The sequence below is a fragment of the Hyperoodon ampullatus genome (assembly GCF_949752795.1).
Source record: "Hyperoodon ampullatus genome assembly, chromosome: 1".
In the NCBI taxonomy this organism is placed as follows: domain Eukaryota; kingdom Metazoa; phylum Chordata; class Mammalia; order Artiodactyla; family Ziphiidae; genus Hyperoodon; species Hyperoodon ampullatus.
Window position 1 is genome coordinate 207,985,576 of NC_136914.1, and position 19,382 is coordinate 208,004,957.

The following is a 19,382-nucleotide window of genomic DNA, read 5'->3' on the forward strand; positions in this document are numbered from 1 at the left end:
TTTGTGTTGGTCCTAAGTAGCTTAGCCTATGGAATACAAACGAAATTATTCCTAAAATTTCCAAGTAACCCCTTTCTACACGTCTCCACATTTATCAGTTTCTCTGTTACGAGTGATAATATGTAATTTTGTGTTAAGCAACTAAACACTGTACTGTCTAATTATGTGGGTTCTGGAATCACATGGCCTGAGTTGCAATCCTGTCTCGTTCACTTGCTAGTTTTGTGGGCCTAGGTACTTATTTATCTTCTTGGACCTTGGTTTTATTCTCAGCTGTGAAATTTGTGTAATTTATAGCTACTTCATTAGGTAGACAAGAAAATAAAATTTGACAACCATATGAAGCCTAGGACCGTGAAAATAATGTGTCTAGTACATAGTGAAGATTCAAGAAATATTAACTAGCATTTTTATCTATTCAAATTGGTTTTCTATTTTTGTTTCACAGATCACTCTAAAATTTAGTAACTCTGAAAAATGATCATTTGTTTTTTTCCTCTGTTTTTTGGGGTCAAGAGTTTGTGAGGCACCCTATTGGGTATTTCAGGTATGAGGTATCTCATGAGACTTCAGTTAGTTGTTGATGGGGGTCACTTAGACGGCCGACAAGTTTGTGCTGGCACATTACTTTCTCTCTGTGTGGGCTTCTCCTCAGGGCTGCTTAAGAGTCCATAGCAGCTAGCTTCCCCCATAGCAGACAACCCTGAAGGCCAAGGTGGAAGCTACAGTGCCTTTCACAATTTAGACTCAAAAGTCATACACCTTCATACCCACCATATTCTAATGGTCATACCATCAGTCCTAGTTCAGTGCTGGGGAGCATGAATTTCAGGAGATGAGGGTAATTAGGAGTTATCCTATAGGCTGGCTCCCAGAGACTGCCCTCCGACCTCAGTGATTTACAATCTCCTGTCATGAAATGTACACTCACTACCTCTTAAAGCCTCCAAACTCCTAATCTCGGTACCACATCACCTAAAAATCCATTATTCCATCATCTAATTCAAGTCCTTGTGCAGAAAAGACTTCTTGGATACCCTTCCTCAAATACAGCTCCTACACATCTGGAGACTTATGAACAAAAGACACAATCTACCTGTCCCCCACACATGCAATACACACATGTGACATAAAGGCTAATCACCATAGGCCTTTTAATGTAAAAAAGGAGAAAATAGGAACACATGGAGTCATTAGATAATAGTAATTTTGAAATCCAACAGCACATGTTGCGAGTTCCTTAATAAAGTCTAATTTCTATTACAGGGAATTTGTTCCAAAACTCTTGGCTCTACCTTCTGAGTTGGTTCTAATATCTGAGTCATACTACTTCTTCCACAGAAAATAGCTAGTGTGTGAAATTAATATAGATACTCCAGCTTTCTTTTGATTACCACTGGCATGGTATGTCTTTCTCCATTCCTTCACTTTTAGCTTAGCTGAGACTTTATATGTAAGGAGTTTTGTTTATTTTTTTTTAATCTGGCAAAATCTGCCTTATATTTGGTGAGTATAAACCATTTACATTTAAACTGCTTACTGATACTTATTGGATTAAAATTGCAAAATTGTGGAGACATTCCTGTGACTGCTGCCCCCAGTACCTTCTTCTTACACTGATACACACTTAGCCACTAACTGTTTATCAAATTTTTTTTGTTTTACCTTTATGTATCTAAAGGTGTACAGAATCCAGACAAGCAACTCTCAGGTCCTATGTCTTCCTAGATGTATCTGTCTTTCCAGATTTTGGAATGGTAGTTTGCCCTAAAACCTCAGTTATCTGATGAGACAAAAAAACAGGTTTTGTTTTTCCATTTTTATAGCTTTTCTTGTTAAAAGAATAGAAATGTTTACTTCTAAGTCTTTACAACTCTGAGCTTAACACAAAGCTTCTTGCTACACTTTTAACTTTCTCTGTAGTTTACTGAAACGGGTATGACATTTCAAATTTATTTAATATAGGCCATATAGAGGTCAAATTTAATTCAACTATTGAAGCAAACTATTAGAAACTCTCCTCAAAGCACTTGAAGAACATATTAAATCTAAATATCTTTGATGAGCCCAAATTTATCCTTTTCCAACTAATATTCCTTTAATCCTAATACATCTTTAGGATTTATTTTCACACATATTTCCCAGGCATTTTACATATAAATTTTCAAAATAATGCAGTTGATTTGGTATATATTGCAGCTTCTCAGGGGTCACACTTTGTACCTCACCCTCATAGTCTGCTGAGACTTGGGTCTTGTTATAGGTCTTAAAGCAGTAAGGGGTGGTGTGTATAGATAATGCAAAGGATAATCACTTCCTTGTACCAAATCTACTTCATAGAAGAGCTTTAAAGATTTTTTAGGCAGTGGGAAGACTATCGTACTTAGAGGAGGAAGATCTGCTTTGCATTTACAAGTCAAATGTACCTGTTTCATTAGACTCTTCCCACACGCCCCCATTCTCAATTCCAGGGTCCCATTCCTTCCCAACGGATGCCTTAACTTTAACATAAAAGACATCACAAAGTTGGAAATTCAATGCGTTGTCATTCAGTAATCTGCATGATTAGACTTTGAGTTTGGTTTTCAGAACTCTCAATCCTGCAGATACAGATAATGAGTTTTATTTTGGGGCAGTCACAGAAACTTCTCAGTCTCTGAAACTGTCATTGACCTGGAAATTTAAAGCCCTGAGCTCATAATTTTTTTCTAAGTTTTCCAGTGAATTGAAAGCAACAAATCAACCACAATTACTCCTTATTTTCACTAAAATGTTTTATGGACAGCATCGACTTCTATAGGTATTTGATTACAATCTTTAATTTGATGATCATTTAATTATCATCTAGACCAATGCTGTTTGACTTACTACTGAGAACAGATTAAGTTAAAGCCTCTAAATCTAATCATATCAGGGAATAACTTCCATATGGCCCATAATTAATTCTGAGAACCTGTCATTAAAGTTCTTTTCCTCTGAAACTATTTCCAGTATCAATTCCAGAGTTCAACCAGAGAAAGAGAACTATCGGGGATGATATAAAACAATGTATTTATTATGACAATTTGGTCACATACAATTTTGGAAGCTGGTAAGATGGTCTCAGTTTGTCTGTCTGTTCTAACTCTGGTTATGAACCTGAAGACACAGGACAAGCTGTTTGGATAGACAGATATGTTTGAAATGAGGGAAAGAAAATTCAACTGGATCTTGTGAGGAAAGAGCAGGAAACTGAATTTCTTTCTCTCATGGGAACAGGTGTTGGCCTCTTCCCGTTTACAAACCTCCAAACTCACTGTCCTGGTTGATATCAGCAATTAATGCTGATCATCACAGTCCTGTGTTTGCTACTTCTAACCCCTTAGTGATTTTCCCAAACTACTTTGTTCCAAGGAATGTTGCCTTGCTGACAAATTTGGAAACAAAGTTTCCCCTTGGCTCTTTGGCTTCTTATCTGTTGGGAGAGATCTGTTATCCAAGTTGCCCATTCAGGTCCAACTTGTCATTGGACAGTAACACATTTATTCATTCAACAAATATTTATAAAGCACCTACTATGTTCTTGGTATACTGTTCAGGGTAGTTCTAGGTACCAAGAAACATTAAAAAATACCTAATAAATGTGACAGAGTCCAAGTCCCCAGACTTTTTAGTGTTCTCTGACGGCGTGAGCTGGACTTTGGGAGTGGAGAAGTGTCACATGGACACACAGGCAGCCTGCCCTGCTGATCATCCCATCTAGCAGGACAGCAGGAGGCCAACTGCCAGATAACACTCACCCAGTTAGGCAGGCAGAAGCTGAAACTTGAAAAAGGCAAAACAGGGACTTTCCTGGTGGCACAGTGATTAAGAAGCCACCTGCCGACACAGGGGACACAGGTTCAATCCCTGGTCAGGGAAGATCCCACATGCCGCAGAGCAAATTAACCCATGCACCACAACTGCTGAGCCTGGGTTCTAGAGCCTGTGTGCCACAACTACTGAAGCCTGTGTGCCACAACTACTGAAGCCTATGCACCTAGAGCCTGTGCTCTGCAGCAAGAGAAGCCACTGCAATAAGAAGCCAGTGCATTGCAATGAAGAGTAGACCGCCCCCCCTCGCCACAGCTAGAGAAAGCCCGTGCACAGCAACAAAGACCCAACGCAGCCAAAAATAAAGTTAAAAAATAAAATAAAATACAATAAAATAAAAATATGTTGAAGATTGTTTAAAAAAAAAGAAAAATAAAACATTTCTCTAATTTTCACAAAGATCTGTTATGGACTGGATCCTTGCATCCCACATTTTAAGCATCTGAGATTTCCTTCTGTTCTTTTGGATTTTAACTCGGCAAGGTTAGCAATTTTGTCTTATTTCCTGTCTTCCTCTTTTTGTTCCTCTGCAAAGAATGCTCCAAAACACACGTTTAAATTGTTGTGAAGTACTTGTTTTATTATACCCGTATGTGCTCTTTGTTTGTCAAACATATGAAGTGGATGTAAAGAGTTTATATGGACTTTAAAGCAGGAATATAGCTTCTTAATTAGACATCCTATAAATGAAAGGAAGACAGGTATTAACTGAAATGAAGGAAGGTCGGCTGGGAATGGACTTTCTCCTCCGTTTCCATGAGTTAATTTGGAGGCTGTTGATTTATAGGCTCCTTTGATGGATTGTCTTCCTCGAGCAGGAAAGGGGAGAGTCATCCCTTTGCTACACCAGGTGACTTAATTGCTGTAAATCATCCTCCATACTGAATTGTGATAAAATCAAAGGGAGAGGGTATTTTGCTGAGAATTTCTGCCTCCTGTGACCTTGCAGCCTTGGGAAGGGAACAAAAAAGTCACCTGGTTTAGGGTGCTGACAGATGGGTGAGCAGATCAAAATAGCAGGTCACCATGTTAATTAATAATATTTGTGTGGCTCTCTTTACATTTACAATGTGAGTTCATACTCAACAGCTTATTTAATCACACCTACCACTTATACAGAGCTCTGTAGCTTTGATATTTCTTTTTTTTCAATTTATTTATTTGTTTGGTTGCGCTGGGTCTTAGTTGCGGCTCGCTGACTCCTTAGTTGTGGCATGCAGGTGGGATCTGGTTCCCTGACGAGAGATCGAGCCTGGGGCCCTGCATTAGGAGCATGGAGTCTTATCCACTAAGCCACCAGGGAAGTCCCTAGCTTTGATCTTTTGTGATCTTTGGAAAATCCTAGTTAAATAAGTACTATTATTATAGTATCTTTTTAAAAGTTGTTACTACAAAGCCTCAGAGAGGTTAATTATATCTCTGAGGTCACCCAGTTTATTAGTTTCCTGTGGCTGCATATAAAAAATTACCACAAATTTGGTGGCATTAAACAACAGAAATGAATTCTCTCACAGTTCTGGAGATCAGAAGTCTGAAAGCAGGGTGTTGGCAAGGCCTCACTGCCTCTGGAGTTTCTTTGGGAGAATCCTTCCTTGTTTCTTCCAGCTTTTGATTACTATTGCCATTCCTTGGCTTCCTTGGCTGGTGCCCATATCACTCCACCCTCTGCCGCTGTCTTCACATCACCTTCTCTGTTGTGTGGCTGTCTAATCCTCTTCTGTCTGTACATCTTATAAGAGCACTTGTCATTGGATTTTGGACCCACCAGCATAATCCAGGATGATTCGCTCATCTCAAGATCCTTAATTACATCTGCAAAGATCTTTTTCCCAAGAAGTTAACATTCACAGGTTCTGGGGTTTAAAACGTGGACATATCTTTTTTGGGGTCACCATTCAACCCCTTACACCCAGCTAGAAAGTAGAGTGTCTGAGATGCAATGTCACATGTGACTGGCCTGGGAAGCTGTGATCCTAACTAGCATCAGACCCTGTCTCTAGACTCCCTGAGATAGGGGTTGATTGGATGTCACAGAGGCAGAGCCCATCAGCCAAGTTCCCTCATGGGGAAAGGCAGCCCGGGATCCAGTGTTCTGATTTCAGTCCTGTGACTGATGTCTCCAGAAAATGGACCTTTAGATCACCCCGTTGGCTGTATGTGAGTTGGACCAGGTGGGAAAGAGAGACTTGATTCTGAAGGCAAGGATCCAGGACTGGGAAACTGCAATGGTGATGTTTTGTGTTTCCTTAAAAACGAGATCGCCTTCCTCTAGAAGGCAATGCAGTTGAATCCTTACTCTACTCCTCTCTACCCCTATGCTTGCTTCTCCAAGGACTCTGCAACTGCTTTTCCAGCATGAAGGCCAGAACTGTCTTAAAAGCTTGGGGCTTGAGTACGTCTCAGCTGCCTGGGTGAAGGAAGGTGTTGGGCATTGGGAGCATGTGCTCGTCTCTTTGCCATTTCTATGGACATAAGTTTGGAAGGAATGAGAAACACTAAGTGGATGGACAGGCGGTGGGTCATTTTAACTCCCTGTGGAATCCCCTATGAAACACTGCAATATTTGGCTCTGGGGAGGTCTGTGTGCATACAAAGTGAGTATTCCTGTACACAAAGGGGTTATGGTTTAATTGAGGAACTAAATAATGTTCACAAATCACTGTGTCACTAGAAACAGTCAGAGGCCAAAAAACTAATCTTGCCTGAGAGAGACATTTTATTTTGACCCACATAATACTTTTTAAAAGTGTTTTCACTACCTGCAGATATTTTTGAATTACACATAAAAATCTATATTCCTGGCAGGAAAAAACAAATATCAGAGGATCTGGCAAAACTAGGCCTACATTCTGTCATTGCAATATTCAGCATTTTTAGCAAGAGCATTTGCTCTCCATTTTAACAGTCTCCCAAACTCCCAATTGCCTTAATTCAGGCTCGCTTTATCCATTTAGATTACCTGTCTGGATGCTGCAGGTATCTGTTTACAACTCTTGTGTTAGGTAAAATTAACTCACTAACGCATTTACACATATTTTAGGATTCTAGGGAAGGAGGAGCAGGGGTGGGGGTGGGGTGGGGGGTGGAGCAATTAGGAAGCTTCATGAAGCAAATGGGAATCAAACTGTCCTGTAGAGAGTCAGGAATTAGATAAGGTTGGAGGGGGGTGAGAAGGAAATGAAATACAGAGACTATAAGAAGAGTAGGAAAAGGTTAACACAAAATTAAATTCTGGGGTATTAGAGGCCTAAAAGAAGAAAATAGAGGAGAGTATTTTTGCATCAGTGTTGGGAAGGGATTATTCTCAAAGTTTATAAAGAACTCCTACAAAGACAAAAAGACACATAACCTCATAGAAAAATTGACACAAAAGAGGAAACACAAATGGCCAAGAATTATAATATTTTCGAATAGACGAGATAAAGGAAATGTGAAATAATTCATCCCCAACATTTATGTAAAAATATATTAAAAAAATTAAGTGTCTTGTAATTCCAAGGAATTAACAAGGATGTGGGGGAAAATAGGAGCTCTTTTATCCTGCTGAAGAATATATAAGTGATGCGACAGTCTTTGAAGGTAATAAGATAATGACTAATCAAGCAGAATATTTCCATACTTTGGATCCAGCAGTTTCATGTTTAGAAATTTTTAGAGATTTTCTTACATTAGAATACAAGGAAACATATACAGACATGTTCAGTGTTGCATTGTGTGGAAGATTAAAGAAAATTATTGAACTAAAATGTTCCTCAATAGGAAAATATTTAAGTTGGTATATACGACTCGCCCAGTGGGCAACTATACAGCGATGATAATGGATGAATTCAAGTTATATATTACTTTAGCTAAATCCCCAAATCAGATGTTGAAAGAAGAACAAAACCTTGCCATATAGCAATATACTATTTATGAAAAGTGAAACTATTTATAACAAATGTAAAGACTTGCAAAAAAAAAAAACAACACATAAAGTGAACATACATGATCTAGGAGGGCAGTACAGGGGGTGCTGTTGGAATAGCAAAAGTTTATGTAGCCTGTTCTGGACCAGGGACACAGGAAGCCTGGGGAACCCATGAATGCAGGTTTGGTGCTTTTATTATCTGATCAAATAGCCATCACTGCTGTTCTTTTTAAAGCCATTATTTTGGGGAAGGGGGAGAGGGGATTGACATTGTAGATTGATATTAAAAATGCTTGTTGGAAAAACGTTGTCTGAAAGAAGATGGGATCCTGCAGGAGGTATAGCTCTGAGAAGTGGAGGAAAGGAAAAAGACATGATGCATTTATCATTCTTTGTTGTGATTATGACAAATCAAAATTCCTCAGGTAACTCACACAACCAGCAAACATTACCTTTTGCCCGTGTGTTTGCGGTGGCAGCCTACCAATCTTTCAGTCCTCTCTCAGTCTTTGCCTCCTACGCACCAGATGAGTCAGTCTCCCAAAAGCATAGCTCTGACAATTTACCCCCAGTTCTTTATTTTCTTCTGCATAAGGTTTGGATTCTGCAGCTCCCACCTTCTGGCTCCAGCTTTTCTTTCTACCCTCAATCACCCACTCACTTTCTCAACAGACATTTACTGAGAACTTGCTTCATGCAGGCTCCTTGGTGGGCACTGGGGACCGGGGTGTGCAAGATGAACAAAGCGCCTGTTTCCATGGACCTCATGGGCCAGTAGAGGAGACAGACAATTGAGCAATGAACCAACAATTTAGAAAATTACACCTGGCGTAAGTGCTACAAATTCAACAAAACAAATATGTGACAGTGAGTGACTGGGGACATTAGATAGGATGGTCAGCGAAGGCTCCTTTAAGGAAGTAGCTTTTCAGCTGATATCAGAGAGGTGAGAAAGTGTCAGCCACAGGAACATCTATGGGAGGATGTGACAGTCTTTGCTCTCAGACTTTGACCAAATTTGTCTCTACCCTGCATACACTCTGTTCTTTGTAACTATGTTGGCTTTGCCCATACTATTTCCTGTGCCAGGAATACGTCTCCTCCCATTTCCTACCATGGGAAATGCCTTTTTTTAAATGCCACCTCCTCCATGAAGGCTTACTTGATTTCCTCACCAAATCTTTCTGACCTTTAAATGCTTTACTGTGAATATTACAAGTCCTTTGTTTTGGAAAGGGCTGTTCTGATTACAAGTGAGAGAAGTCTAGTGGAATAAGTATAAGCAAAAACAAGGGTCAAATCTACTGGCTTAGGTAAGCAAAAACCAGCATAGTCAACCATAGGGCTGGCTTCAGGGAAAACTGTGCCCCATCATTCTAACAGTGAATCACCACTTGTTTCTCTCTTTCATGCCTCTCTTTTCTCTTTTCTGAATATTACTTTCCTCTTTCAGGCTTCTTTTCCCAACAAACTTGGACCTATGGTTGCAGGTAGTTCTGTACTTACAGATGTAGAACTTCTGAACATATGAGAGAACTTTTCCCCACCACTGCAGGTGAGGAAATCCCAGGGAAGGACTCTGGTTCCAGTGTACTTTGTGTTGCCTGATTATGCCTGGGAGCAGGGCTTTGGGGGAACCGAGAACTCAGACTTGGTTGTTCAAGAGTCACATGTCTGTCTGAAGCTTGCTGTTAACTTAGGGACGATGGCTACTGCTGTAATTTTCAGCTTCTCTCTCAGCCTACTTTTTATTAGTCCTAACATCATTTAATTTGTAACTAGAAAACATGACCCTCCCTGAAGGGAACCCAGCCCCAGCCCCTCTTTTCTTAGCTGGAGGTGTGAATGATTAACCTCAGTCTCCTGCCTTATCCACCCCTACTTCACGCTCACAGAATGCTCGTCACCTCCACGCAGCCTCAGCATGCAGGATATTTTCCCTAGCTATTATGTGTACTTATTTTGTAGCATTTTTATACTTTTCACTTATTTATAAGTGTTTGAACTCCTCCCTCCCCTTTGTGATTCCTTCTCTAATGGAGCAATTATTGATTTCTGTGTCAGATCCTGGATCTTCTTTTATAGTGCAGAATCTGGGAGTTAAGAAAAAAAAAAGGTTCTGAAGAACCTAGGGGCAGGACAGGAATAAACATGCAGACGTAGAGAATGGACTTGAGGTCATGGGGAGGAGGAAGGGTAAGCTGGGACGGAGTGAGAGAGTGGCATGGACATATATACACTACTGAATGTAAAATAGATAGCTAGTGGGAAGAAGCTGCATAGCACAGGGAGATCAGCTCTGTGCTTTATGACCACCTAGAGGGGTGGGTTAGGGAGGGTAGGAAAGAGATGCAAGAGGGAGGGGATTTGGGGATATATGTATATGTATAGCTGATTCATTTTGTTATAAAGCAGAAACTAACACACCATTGTAAAGCAATTATACTCCAATAAAGATGTTTTTTTTTTAAAAAAAAAGGGCAGGAGCTTAAGTTGATACAAATGACCAGTGGCTCTGCCAGAGATGAGGCAGGGAGAAAACATAAGAGCCTGCCTGTCTGGTGCTAAGTTAAAAAGATATTTTTTTCCCCAGAAGAGATAAAGGAAAAGAGAACATATTGAGGATATTCCACAACGAGTGTGGAAACTTACATATGAGAGAGATTTGAAAAAATAAAGAAATTTTCTGAGTGGTTTCAATAACTCGCTTTGGTATTTATAAGGAGACTACAAGCTTGATTTAAATTAATTTGAAGTCATTTTTGATTGTCATAATGAGTTCTCTTAAAATGTGACTCAATGTCAGGACTGTAGCAAAGATCTGCTTCGTTTGAAATGATCCATTTAATTATTGGGAATTTCTTTTCTTGGCCCTAACCCTCTCCCCAAATCTACTGTTTGTGTCTGAATAGCAGAGGCTCCACCCAGTACCTCCCGCAGCACCTATTCCCTGCCTTAGATATATTATTCAGTCCGTAATAATTTGTTATAATAAATGATTGTGTTTTGCATATTATATCATCACTGTATTAACTAGCTGATAATGAGCACTGTGTGTTGAGTCCTATGCTAAAATCTGTAAATGTCTTATCTCATTTAATCCCTACAAATCAGCCGAGGCTTATGAGAGGATTATTGCAATAATCCATGCTAGAGATGACCAGTTTATGAGCTAGGCCATAGACTAGTTCGTAAATCTTAGACTTAGCTCCTTGCATAAGTATAAACTTATTTATCTTTTAAGCAAACATTGATTGAGCACTTGTTAGCCCTTACTATCCTTCAGATGTGACTGCTATCCTGTAGTTAGTAAATGGTGGCATTGAAATTTGAACCCAGGGTGTATGACTCTGGCATCTGTACTCTTGATCAATACACTCTAATTGAAAAAAAAAAAAAAAAAAAAAGAATGGAAGTAGGATGAGAAATGGATGCAGCGAGGCAGGAAACATAAAATCCTTAGGACCAGTTACCAAGAGAGGCTGCTGATTCTTCAGAGATCACCTCAAATAAGCTGTTGCTCTCCAGAATTAGGGTAAATTAAAGGCTTCCTTTAAGTTCCCCCAGCTCTTAAATGACAGATGCTTCCCTATAAGGAAGGAGAAAAGGAAAACTTCATAAAATTTCTACTACCTGTTATGCCCTCTGCAATATTAACTATCTCATTTAATCCACAAAGAGTGGTACTTGCTCACTTTTTACAAAAGGCAATGGAGGCTCGATATTGCTGGCCACAGTGATATTTTCTGTAGTAATAAATGTTAGGAAATAATACAAATGCCCAATAATAATAAAAATGTTATATAAATGATTGTATAACTCATTAAAATGGCAGTTTGAAAGCAATTTAATGTATGAAAATGTTCAGAGTATAATATTGAGTGAAAAAATCAAGGTACCTGATTTTATGCATGGCATGATCTATTTTACATATAAAAAATGCCCACTTGAAACTTCTTTTTTTGAATTTTATTTTATTTATTTTTTATACAGCAGGTTCTTATTGGTTATCTTTATACATATTAGTGTACACATGTCAACCCCAATCTCCCAGTTCATCACACCACCACTGCCCCCGAAACTCTGATTGATGCACTGTGGTGACCTAGATGGGAAGGAAATCCAAAAAAGAGGGGATATATGTATATGTATAGCTGATTCATTTTTCTGTACAGTAGAAACTAACACAACATTGTAAAGCAATTATACTCCAATAAAAATTCATTAAAAATGCAAAAAAAATACGCACTTGAAACAGGGAAAATGAAATGGAGTTAAAGTAAAGAGGCTCTGCTCAAGAATGAGCATTCATGTATCGTGTGCCCTGAGCAGTAAAAACCACAGTATTCTCTGACGTTTTTGGTGTTGCTCATTTAGATATGCCACCCCCATCAGACTTTTAATTTCTAGTCGACGTCCCTAAACTCAGAATTTTGTCAGCAATCAGGCCACCTGCCAGAATCTTCCTGCCAGTGTCCTTTGCTCTAAGATCTCTTCTTATAGTTTGCCCTTGCCTCATCCTACACCAGCCTGATATATATCCATGTATGTACTGCCTTTTTTCTTCTTTTTCATACTCTCATTTGACAGAGGAAGCAGCTAATGAGTTTAAGCCCCAAACTGCTGACTCTGTAGCAGAATATACTCTGACAAAAATGTTCTGTGTCAACGTTCTCCATGATGAAGTAGTACAACCCACAACTTTTAAAACAATTGACCATTTGTACCTTCTCAAATTGCGTTCTTCCTTTGGCCATAGGAAACCACTTTCTCTTTTTTTAAAAAAAAATTTTCTTTTTTATTGAGGTATATTTGATATACAACATTTTAGTTTCATGTGTGCAACAAAAAGATTTGTTCTTTGTGTATACTGTGAGATGATCACCATAAGTCTAGTCAATATCCATCACCATGCATGGTTACAGAATTTATTTTTCTTGTGATAACTTGAAGACCTACTCTCAGCAACTTTCAAATATGCAGAACAGTATTATTAACAATATGTAGTCACCATGCTGCACATTATATCTCTTGACTTTGTTTTATAACTGGGAGTTTGGACCTTGGACCTTTTTTTCACACATTTTGCCCACCCCCTCGCCCCCTCCCCCACCCCCCCCCCCGCCAATCCCAGTCTATTCTCTGTATCTTTGAGGTTGGATTTAAAATTTTTTTTTAGATTTCACATATAAGTGAGATCATATGGTGTTTGTCTTTCTTTATCTGACTTACTTCACTTAGCATAAAGGCCTTGAGGTCCATCTCTGTTGTCTCAAATGGCAATATTTCATTCATTTTATGGCTGAATAATAATCTATCATGTGTGGGCGTACATATGTGTGTGTGTGTGTGTCTGTCTGTCTGTGTGTACCACATTTAAAAAATCCTTTTATTCATTTATGGGCATTTTGTTTGTTTCCATATCTTGGCTATTTTAAATAATGATGAAATGAGCGTGAGGGTGCATATATCTTTTTGAGAGGGTGCTTTGGTTTTCCTCAGTTAAATACTCAGAAGTGGAATTGCTGGATCTTGTGGTAGTTCTATTTTTAATTTTTTGAGGAACCTCCATACTGTTATCCATAGTAGCGGTACCAATTTACATTCCCACCACTAGAGCACAAGATTTCCCTTTTCTCCAAATCCTTGCCAACACTTGTGCTTGTCCTTTTCATGGTAGTCATTCTGACAGGTGTGGGATGATATCTCATTGTGGTTTTGATTTGCATTATCCTTTCCCCATTGTATACTTTTGACTCCTTTGTTGTAAATTAACTGACCATATATGTGGGTTTATTTGGGGGCTCTCTATTCTGTTCCATTGATTTCTGTGTCTGTTTTTAATTCCACTGTCATACTGTTTCCAATACTACAACTTTGTAATATAGCTTGAAATCAGGGGGCCTGATTGCTCCATCTTTGTTCTTCTTTATCAAGATTGCCTTGGCTATTCAGTGTCTTTTGTGGTTCTGTAAAAGTTTTAGGATTGTTTGTTCTGTTTCTGTGAAAATGCCATTAGAATTTTGATATGGATTGCATTGAGTCTGTAGACTGTTTTGGGTAGTATGGACATTTTTATATTCTTCCAATCCATGAGCACAGAAAATATTTCTATTTATTTCTGACTTCTTCAGTATATTTCATCAGTGCCTTGTAGTTCTCAGTATACTGTTTTTTTATGTCCTTGGTTAAATTTATTCCTAGACATTTTGTTTTTATGCAGTTGTAAATGGAATTGTTTTCTTAAATTTTCTTTCTGATAAGTTTGTTCTTGGTGTATAGAAATGCAATAGATTTCTATATATTGACTTTGTATCCTGCAGCTTTACTGAATTAATTTATTCTAACAGTTTTGGGGTGGCACCTTTCGGGTTTTCTATATATCATGTCATCTGCAAAAAGTGACAGTTTTACTTCTTCCTTTCCAGTTTAGATGCTTTTGTTTCCATTGCCTAATTGGTCTAGCTAGAACTTCAAATACTATGTTGAATAAAAGTGGCAGGAATGAGCATCTTTGTCTTGTTCCTGATTTTAGAGGAAAAGCCTTCAGCTTTTCACCATTTAGTATGATATTACTATGGGCTTTCCTATATGGCCTTTATCATGTCCCTTTATATCTATTTGTTGAGAGTTTTTATCATAAGCGAATGTTGAATTTTGTCAAAAGCTTTTTCTGCATCTATTGAAATAATCATATGACTTTTATCCTTTATTTTGTCATCCACATGGATTGATTTGAAGACGTTGAACCATGCTTGCATCCCTGGAATAAACCCCACTTGATTATGGTGAATTATGCTTTTAATGTGTTGTTGAATTTAGTTTGCTGATATCTTGAGGACTTTTGCATTTATGTTAATCAGGGATATTGGCTTTAAATTTTCTTGTGGTGTCCTTGCCTGCTTTTGGAATCAGGGTAATGCTGACCTTGTAAAATTAGTTTGGAAGTGTTTCCTCCACTTCTAGTGTTAGGAAGAGTTTGAGAAGTATTGGTATTAATTTTTCTTTGAATATTTGGTAGAATTACCAATAAAGCTATCTCTTCTTGGACTTCTGTTTGTTGGGAGGTTGTTGATTGCTGATTCAGTCTTCTTACTAGTAATCAGTCTGTTCACATTTTCTGCTTCTTCATGATTCAGTCTTAGAAGGATGTATGTTTCTTGAAATTTATCCATTTCTTACCAGTTGTCCTAATTGTTGGCATACAATCATTCATAATAGTCTCCTGATCCTTTGTATCTCTGTGGTATCAGTTATAACATCCCCTTTTTTATTTTGCATTTTATTTGAATCCTCTCTTTTTTTTTCTTGGTGAGCCTAGCTAAAGGTTTGTCAGTTTTATCTTTTCAAAGAACCAGCTCTTTGTTTCATTGATCTTTTCTATTGTCTTCTTACTCTCTATTTTATTTATTTTTACTCTGATCTTTGTTATTTCCTTTCTTCTACTAACTTAGGGATTCATTTGTTCCTTTTCTAGTTCCTTAAGATGTAAAGTTATGTTTCTATTTGAGATTTTTATTTTTTGAGGTAGGCATTTATTGCTATGAATTTCCCCATTAGAGCTGATATTGCTGCATCCCATGTTTTGTTATGTTGCATTTCCATTTTTTGTGTCAAATTTTTTCAATTTTTCTCTGATTTTTTTTATCAGTTGGTTTTTCAGTAACATATTGTTTGATTTCCAGATAGTTGTGAATATTCCAGTTTTCTTCTTGTATTTTACTTCGTTTCATTCCATTGATGTCAGAAAGATGTTTGATATGATTTCAGTCTTGTTAAATATGTTGAGACTGTTTTGTTGCATAACATATGATCTATCCTATAGAATGTTCCATGTGCACTTGAGATGAAGGTGTTTTCTGTTGATTTTGGATGGAATGTTCTGTATATACCTGTTAAGTTTATCTGGTGTAATGTGTCCTTCAAGGCTAATGTTTCTTACTGATTTTTCTGTCTGGATGATTTACTCATTTATGGAAGTGGGTTATTAAAATCCCCTATTATATTGCTATCTATTTCTCCCTTTAGTTCTGTTAGTATTTACTTCATATATTTATGTGCATCTATGTTGGATGTGTAAACGTTTACAAATGTCATATCCTCTTGTTGGATTGGCCCCTTTATCATTATGTAATGCCCTGTAGTGACTTTTAATTTCATATCTCATATAACCATAGAAGGTCAGTACTAGCACTATATAAGGGAAATACATGAATCACAAATGCATTTGTACATATGTAATTTAATATTTTCTAGTATCCACATTAAGACATGTGGCTACTTTTTAAGGTAAAATAGAAAAGGTCAATTTTAATACTATGTTTTAACTTAATATATATAAAATATTATTTCAACATATAATCAATATTGAAATTGAGATATTTCATATCCTAAGTTTTGTACTAAGTTACAGAATTCAATTTGTATTTACACTTATGACACATTCCAACTTGGACTAGTCATATTTCAAGTACCAGCTAGGCATAGTTGGCTACTAGCTACTGTCTAGGACAGCACAAATCTATACCCAATATTCTTGTTTTTCAGACTTGCTTTCAAACTGCTTAGTTTGCCCAGCTTAAATTTAGGTGAGGCTTATCAGCGCTCAATCCAAAAGTGAATTGTCAGAAAGCTGTTTCTTTCAATGGAGAATTCAGCCGTGGAGCCTCTTGTTAATGACTTAATTGGCAAGAGATAATATATTTGGCAATGGGGAAGTTTTCCATTTGTTTAGTTAAAGAAAGATGGAAGTTAAAATTACTGATAATTGAGTTACTTCAGGCTGTAACTATAGGAATCTTCACTTCACTTTGTTTCTTTGAAACATGACCGACACCAGAGCAAGAACTTGTGAAGAAGAAATAACAGCCACCGAAACCAGTGGCAAAGGGCTAGCTGGGCATTTTCAGAGCCTCTCCTGGGGCAAGTTTTCCTTCTACAGTGATTATTATAAGTTACTTAGGCAAATGGTTACACAGTTCTGCAAAGTTCTAGGATGTCCTGCAAGCTGTCAGTGCTTGCACAGGGTAGGCTTTTCCTCTCCTTTCTCTTTTATTCTTTTTGTGCCTAGAATATGCCAATATAGTCACAGCTATATAATTGTTCTCCTCCATCATGTTTCACCAGTGGAACCAGTAGGCAGCTGAAAATGGGAAGTGTTAGGCTTATTTACTACTGAATATTTTCCTTTGGATCAGAGCTACTTGCTCATAATCTATAAGCAAATCTGGTGCATCCCGATGTCATCACACATCCAAAATTTTGACCCTTGTTCTCCAGAGAACTTTATATTTGTCAACATCCTTTCTTATACATTCCCTCATTTTCTCTGTCAATTCCATCTTTGTGAATTATATTAGGCACTTTGTATTATCTTTATTTTACAGATGAGGAAAGCAATGCCCAAGAGGTTTTGAATGACTTACTCCATGTTTGTCTATCACTTTGCAAACTATCCTCCATACTGCTGCTAGGGTGATGCCAAGTGATAGAAAATCTGAGTATGTCATGCTCCAATGAAAACACTCCCTGCTGCTATCTGACCATAATACAAACTCCTTATTTTGACCCATGGGTCTCTCTTTGATCTGACCCCTTGTCCCGATCTTAAGCTTAATTTTTCACCTTTGTACACTCAGAATGCTACTCAATACTAGCATATGGAGAATAATAATAACAGATGTTATTGAGTACTTGCTATATCCTAGCTACTGTTATGAATGGTTTGCATGTATTAGCTTATTCATTGAAAGCGTATGAAGTACTTAATATTCTTATCCTCACTCATTTTAATGAGTTGTATCAGCTGTACACATCCCAGGTAATCACTATGAGAAACAATGTATAGAACATCTCCACCCCCTAGGAATTTCCCCCATACCCCATTGCAGCCAATTCCTCATTAGAATTAGGTCTTCAGATCTTAAGAGCCCTGCATTTTATTGTATGATTATTTAAATTTTAAAAGAATAACACAGACATAGAACATATTGACTTCATAAGTGCCCTAAGCAACTGGATTTCTTATTCTATCTCTTACTCATGCTTTGTTCTCCTCTCTTCCCCTCTCCTCACTCCCAGGATTACCTGATTCTTTCCCAGACTATTTTTCAGTCTTTGGGTATGACATATTATGACCAAGCTCAATTATTGGGTTGGCCAAAAAGTCCCTTCAGTTTTTAAGTAAAAATAAAACACACATTTTTCATTTTCACCAAGAACTTTATTGAGCAACATATTCACCATTTTGTTCTACTACCTTCTGTTATTTTTCAGGCAACTTCAAATTCCATCTTCCGAAAACTTTTTATCTTTTTGATCAAAGAACTGTTCCAGGTGCCTTTTATATTCTTCCAGGGAATTGAAATTTTTTCCATTAAGAGAATTTTGTAAAGACCAAAATAAATGGAAATCTGAAGGTGAAATGTCTGTTGAATATGGCGGATGGATCAGAACCTCCCAGCCAAGCTGTAACAGTTTTTGCCTGGTCATTAAAGAAACATGTCATCTTGTGTTATCCTGATGGAAGATTATGCGTTTTCTGTTGACTAATTCTAGACGCTTTTCATCAAGTGCCGCTTTCAGTGGGTCTAATTGGGAGCAGTACTTGTTGGAATTAATCGTTTGGTTTTTTGGAAGGAGCTCATAATAGAGGACTCCCTTCCAATCCCAACATATACACAACGTCACCTCTTTGGATGAAGACCAGCCTTTGCTGTGGTTGGTGGTGGTTCATTTCACTTGCCCCATGACCTCTTCTGTTACACATTATGGTACAGTATCTTTTCATCACACATCACAATTTTTTTAAAAAAACAGAATATTTTCGTTACATTTAAGTAGAGAATCACATGCGGAAATATGGTCAGGAAAGTTTTTTTCACTTACCTTATATGGAACCCAAACATCAAAGCAATTAGCCTCCATACACTGCACAAATCTTTTTTTGTGTTTCAGTTGTGTTTTTACCTTTCTTGAAATAATAAATCATAATATGTGGAAAATGTTGCTTTTTTCCTTCCATCTTCAATATTAAAATGGCTACACAATAATTCACCAATTTTGATATGGTTTTTTAAAATGCTCAGTGTTATGACAGCCGTCACAATACATTCTAACAAGCATCTTATGGAAAACACCAAACGAACTTTTTGGCCAACCCAATACTTATCATCTTGACCAATTTTGGACAAGTATTCAAAGATTTGAAACAAACAAGTATGTTTTAAATACTAGTACCTGCATCTAACCTGTAGTTCCTGGGTGTTAGGCCCACTTAATATGTAGCAGGACTATGTAAGTTTATGGTAAGGGTCAAGGGTGTGGGCCATGGGAAAATGCAAATCAAAACCACAATGAACTATTACCTCATGCTTTTTAAAATGGCTATCATCAAAAAGACAAGTGAGCTGGTGAGGATGTGGAGAAAAAAGAACACTTGTGCACTGTTGGAGGGAATGTAGATTGGTAAAGCCACTGTGGAAAACAGTATGAAGTTTCCTCAAAAAATTAAAAATAGAACAACCATATGATCCTGCAATCCCACTTCTAGGTATATATCTGAAAAGAACAGAATCACTATCTCGAAGAGATATCTGTACTTCCATGTTCATTGCCACATTAG